The sequence below is a fragment of the Myotis davidii genome, unplaced genomic scaffold (assembly GCF_000327345.1).
Source record: "Myotis davidii unplaced genomic scaffold, ASM32734v1 scaffold178, whole genome shotgun sequence".
Taxonomy (NCBI): domain Eukaryota; kingdom Metazoa; phylum Chordata; class Mammalia; order Chiroptera; family Vespertilionidae; genus Myotis; species Myotis davidii.
Window position 1 is genome coordinate 170,813 of NW_006290668.1, and position 6,542 is coordinate 177,354.

The following is a 6,542-nucleotide window of genomic DNA, read 5'->3' on the forward strand; positions in this document are numbered from 1 at the left end:
GGATTGTCCCCGGAGAGGCGAGGCCTGGTTAGCGTTAGCAGTGAATCGACCGTGACCCAGGCGGGGGCGGGTGGGGGAAATGAGGCAGCGGTGCCCGGGGTTGGGTGGCACAGGTGTTAAATGGGAAGGAAGGAGGGAGGAAAAGAGGAAGCAAGGGTCCAAAATGGAGTCACCAGGCCCTTGAGCAGCTCCCGATGGGGATGTGCTAGACTAGTGGTCGGCAAACGGCGGCGGCTCGCCAGCCACATGCGGCTCTTTGGCCCCTTGAGTGTGGCTTTTCCACAAAATACCACCTGCGGTCGCGCACATACAGTGCGATTGAAACTTCGTGGCCCATGCGCAGAAGTCGGTCTTCTGCCTGGGCGAGTCTATTTTAAAGAAGTGGCTTAGAAGAAGTGGGGGTACGTTGGCTGAAGTCGACCCCTCAGATTGAGGACGTTTTTAGCAAAGGCCAGCTTAGAAATACCCTAATTAAGTTAATAACAATGTACCTACCTATATAGTTTAGGTTTAAAAAATTTGGCTCTCAAAAGAAATTTCAATCGTTGTACTGTTGCTATTTGGCTCTGTTGACTAATGAGTTTGCCGACCACTGTGCTAGACCAATCACTAAGCCAGAACGTAGCTAACCTCATTGCAGTTTTAGCCTCTCCCAGGAGTGGGATTTTATAGCAGCCTAGTTTCCCGATCCACACTACCGAGGTATCTCCCTGAGACCCCTTCCTTCCTCTAAACAGGACGGCATCCTGGCCTGGAATAGTCCCCTCTTTTAACTTCTTAGTCCCTCACCTGAGTGCCCTTCTAGTTGCTAGATGGGATGCTGCCCAATTCACACACCGCTAATAAAGCCAATTAGATAAACAAATTTACTGGGTTGAGTTTTGTTCTTCACCATGGGAACTGCAGCCCTGTGCCAGGCCCTGTACTTAGTATTATTGTTAGGGGCAAAGATAGAATATTGGGGACTAGCTATAGCTATGGGAAATACTAATGCTGTTAACCATGATTGCCTTGTGTTGTTTTAAAAGAGGACATTCTGACCTGGCTAGGAATTGTATGTCCCCAGGACCTGGGAGTCAACCTTGGACCTGGGAATCAACCTTGGAACCATTCTCATTGAAGAACTGCCTATTATCATGGAAAGATTAACAACTTGTTGCCCAAACAGTGGAGTCCTGCCTCAGCCAGCATAGCCTATTCCCCATGCCTGTAATCCCTACTTTCCCCATTGGCTTATGGGGGGCTGCAGAGCAGATTTTTGTAGATGACCTGCTGCTCTCCCATACTGAACGCGCATATATGATTCCACCTTGTCTGCTTAATTGGCTCAAGTAGTGACAGGCAGGACCCATTGATTGTCCGGTTATATCATGAGCATCAACTAATTGAATCTTGACATTGTTCCCTGTTTTACAAAGAAGGAAACAGACTTAGAGCCATGAAGCCACTTGCCAGTCACAAGGGCCCCAGGTCTGTCCCCAAAGCCTGTGCTTCTGGTTCCAGGGATACACTGCCGCTGTCACACCAGCTACAGTTATTGTTAAGTGCAGGTATACCTGTGAGATACTGTGGGTTTGGCTCCAGACTACCACAATAAAGCAAATATTGAAATAAAGCAAGTAGCATGAATTTTTTGGTTTCCCAGTGCCTATAAAAGTTATATTTAACTATACTGTAGTCATAAGCGTACAATAGCATTATGTCTAAGAAATGTACATACATAATTAAAACAATATTACTAAAAATGCTAATCATCATCTGAGCCTTCCTCGAGTCCTAATCTTTTTGCTGGTGGAGGTCTTGCCTCCATGTTAATGGCTGATACTGATCAGGGTGTTGGTTGCTGAAGGTTGGGGTGGCTGTGGCAATTTCTTAAAATAAGACAACAATGCAGTTTGCCACATCAGTTGACTCTTCACACATGATTTCTCTGTAGCACGCCATATTGTGTGATAGTATTTTACCAACAGTACAACTTTCAAAATTGGAGTCAGTCCTGTCACTGTTTTATCGACTAAATTTATACAATATTCTAAATCCTTTGCTGTCATTTCAACAATTTTCATCTTCACCAGCGGTAGACGTGTGACTCTTCCTTTCACTTAAACATTTAGAAGCTATTGTACAGTTATTAATTGGCCCAATTTTAATATTGTTGCATCAGGGAATAGGGAGGTTCAAGGACAGAGAGAGGTAGGGGAACAGCTGGTCAGTGAAGCAATCAGAACATACACAGCATTTATCAGAACACACACATTTATCACTTGAGTTCACCATCTATATGGGTGCAATTAATGGTGCCTCCAAACAATTACAATATTAGTGTCAAAAATCACCGGTTACAGATTACCATAGCAAATATAATAATAATGAAAAAGTTTGAAATAACGAATTACCAAAATGTGACAGAGACACAAGTGAGCAAACGCTGTTGGAGAAATGGTGCTGATCGACTTGCTCCAGGAAAGGTTGCCACAACTTAAAAAAAGCAGTACTGAGAGACACAGTAAAACAAAGCACAATAAAGATGAGGTGTACCTGTAAACTTTTAATTGAAATATAAATACAGAGACATGTACAATTTGTAGTTTAAAGTTCAATGATTTACACAAGGTGAATACACCTGTACAACCAGTACTCATCAAGACACCAAACATTAGCAGCCCCAACAATTCCTGCACATGCTCTCTTTCTGCCACCCATCTCCTCTGAAAGTTATCACTTATTTGATTTCTAGTGGCGTGGATTACTTCGGTCTGTTTTTGAACTCCCTATGGGCCCATATAGTGTGTATTTGGCTTACCATTATGTTTCCAAAATTTATATTGTGTATAGGAGTAGTTCTTTCATTTTCATTTATGCCTGGTTTCTATACAAAAATATGCCTAAAATGGAATAGTTTCTAGTTTGGGGTTATCCTGGTGCTATAAATATTCCAGTACGTTTCTTTGATAAACATAGAGGAATATATTCAAGAGTGGGATTGCTGGTCATAAGGCAGGTATGTGTTTAGCTTTAGTGGATGCTGGCAAACTATACTAACTGCCACTTGTGCATACATTTAATATTGTCGGTCTTAAAACTTTTTTTCCATCCTGGTGGATGTATTGTGAGTTGTCACACCAAACACCATTTACTTCTAGCCAGGCAATTTCCAAACCATGATTTCTGAATTCTTAAAACACTCAGAAGTAGGTATGCTTTTCCTTATTTTTCAGATAAGGAAATTAAGGCTCAGACAGAGGAAAGTAGATTCTACTAAGAAAGAAAATTGGTGGCTCCTACTCAGTGCCAGCCCTATGCTGAGGGAACTCAAAGATTAATCAGATCTGACTCCTGCCTTCATTGTTTAAGGTCCTAGTATTTTATTTCCACAGAAAATGAAAACAAGTGCTTCCTTTTGTCTCTGCATTAAGAACTCTTCTTTTGTTTTTGCACTGAGAGCTCTTAGTTCTGTCTTCCAGGTCTCTACCCAAAAGGCATCTCAGATTTCTACTTCAGGTTTAGACCTATCACTTCAAATGGAATCCATCATTTTCCTCCTTGCCTCCCATTCCTCATCTCCCCAGTTTCCAGGCATCAGATTCAAATCTATGTGAGAGGTTTGCCTTTATTGCAACCAAGCCCAGTCGAATCATCACTAAGTTCTCTCTCCCCCCCTTTGGCAATAACAAATCAATGTATCCTCTGGACTTTTTATGAAAATAATAATAACCATTTCTTGAACACTGACTATATACTTGGTTCCTCATCTCATTTAATACCTTAGGAAGTGGACAGTAAAAGTGATCAACATTTACACAGAGACCTAACCTTATGACCAGTCATCCTAACTTAATCTGAGATTAAACTGGGATTTGAAGAGGGAAATCTTGTTTTCCTATTTTTCAGGTCCTACATGAGAAACGAGGCTCAGGAAGTAAAGGAGACAGAGGATTCACATCCAGCAGGGGGGCTTAGCCATTGCTTATATACACTATTTGGTCAACTACTTGTTGATTTTTTTCTTGGCAGTTGGCTACATGTATTCAGCTGAGTTACTTATCAGTGTAGCCTGTGTAGAGCTGGTCTGCAAAATACTGTGCTAAATTTTAACATTTAGCAAAAAGAGCATTTAGTAAGAATCGCCCAGGCCTTGATATGAGACTCTTGTCCTATCTAAGAATTTCCCTCCTGAGATTTTTTACTCCTAATTTTTGAGAAAATGGGATGATGGTTATACTTCTGTAAGTGCTGCCTTCTGAACATGGATGTAATACATCTTTGAGTGAGAGGAGCGAAATTCTCTGGCTGCCTGACTTATGAAAGTTTTGGGGTCCTTTAGGTTCTGGGACTCCTGAGAATAGGGGTGCATAAAAGAGCACTACGCTAACAGGAGACAAGCCTAGCAGATGAAACGTAGCAATCCCAGAGGGGAGAGGGATATCAGATAAGACAGTTCTACACAATACCCGGTCAGTGTCCCATGGTTGCTCCAGCACAGCGATGCTGCTATGTGGCTGAGTGAAGAGCTGCACCTTGTAAGGCAACTTGGCCTGGGGTAGGAGGACAGCCTGGAAAGAAGTCCTGACATGGCCCTCTGTATCCACTCTCTTGGGACAGTGCACCACAGAAGAAGCCACCTGTGATGGCAGGAGGCACTCCTGGAGAATATGTACGGTCCAACACGTGGCCCCACATGTCTGAGTGATGTGAGCTTGATAGGGTTCAAGTGCGTGTAATTGAGTAGGATCGAAACCCACAAGAATGTTGTAAACGTCTTCACCATGCCCTTACTTTGCCTCGTGGAATCTGGCTATAAAATAAAGACACGGCTTGTAGTCCATGGTGCTGTCTCTCCATCCAGGAGCAGCGTCCCACCCAGACCCAGCTCATTCTCTTGTCTGTCTTTTCTCCATCCTTCACTGCCCCCTCTCAGGGTCACTGAACCAGGCGGAGCTGGTGTGGCACATAAGGCGCCTTGGGCTGAGTATGCCATGGCCTTGCCGGCTCACCACATATGGCGCCCGAACAGGGACTGAGTTCTGGGAACAGGGACTGAGCTCTGGGAACAGGGACTGAGCTCTGGGGAACAGGGACTGAGCTCTGGGAACAGGAACTGAGTACGGGGGAACTACAATTGGGAGGTGAAAGGAGGCTCCAGTGAGGTGTGCAGAAAGCAAAAGAAGAAAAATGAAATAAAAGCTGAAAGCAAAAGTAAGGTAAGGAGCTGAGTTTTGTAGTAGCTCGGTGTAAAAATGGGAAATTCAGGGTCCTAGGAAGGGGATCGCTAAAAACAATGCTTATTGGAGCATTTTAAACTTTCTTAATTAGAAAATAAGCAGTAGAAATAAGTGGTAGAAATAGAAGGTAGAAATAGGTAGAAAATAAAATAAAATAGAAAATAGGAGATACAAAATAAGGTAGAAAACGCCTAGGTTTTGTTTAAGCCACTGTAAAGCCAAAAATGGCTGTGGTTGATATTGTTTGATGAAGTAACTTTTACTTCTGACCTAGATTGTAAGCTCTTGCGGCAGTTGCATTGTTTCTGGGCTTTGGTTATTTCTTTCTTGTGCGACCTGATAGCTCCCTGGGACTTTGGGTTCTCTCATGCCACTACTTTCTGACATCACTAATAATCACTTTAAATGTAAATGGTTTAAATACTCTAATTAAAAGACATAGGGGAGCTGAATGGATAAGAAAACAAGATACACACACACACACACACACACACACAGAGACCCACCTCAGAATAGAAGATACACACAGACTAAAAGTAAAGGGATGAAAAAATATATTTCATGCAAATTGGAAGAAAAAACAGCTGGGGCAGCAATACTTACATCTGACAAAATAGACTTTATTTTTAATTTTTGGTAAAAAATTATAAATGTATTAGATCAGTGACAGAAATACAATAATAGCACCCATTGACATCAACGGATGGATCTTACAGACAAAAAAATCAACACAGAAATGGTGGCCTTAAATGACACACTAGTTCAGATTAATTTACTTGATATCTTAAGAGCATTTCACCTCAAAGCAGCAGAATATATACACTCTTTTCAAGTGCACATGAAACATTTTCTAGGATAGACGATATGCTAGGAGACAAAACAAGTTTCAATAAATTTAAGAATATTAAAATTATATCAACTATCTTTTCTAACCATCTGACATGAAACTAGAAATCAATCACAAGGAAAAACTGAAAAACACAAAGCCATGGATGCTAAATACTACGTTATCAAACAATGAGTGGATTGCAGTGAGAGCAAATGATATGAGAACACAATAATCCGAATTCTATGGGACACAGCAAAAGCAGTCTTAAGAGGGAAATTGTAGCATTACAGGCTTATCTCAAGAAACAAGAAAAATATCAAATAAACAATTTAACTTTCCACTTAAAGGGACAAAGTGAGGAGAAGGAAGGAAAATAATAAAGATCAGAGCAGAAGTAAATAAAATAAAATTAAAAACCTAATGCAAAAGATCAATGAAACCAAGCTCTGATTCTTTGAAAAGATAAACAAGTTTGATAAACCTTTAACCAG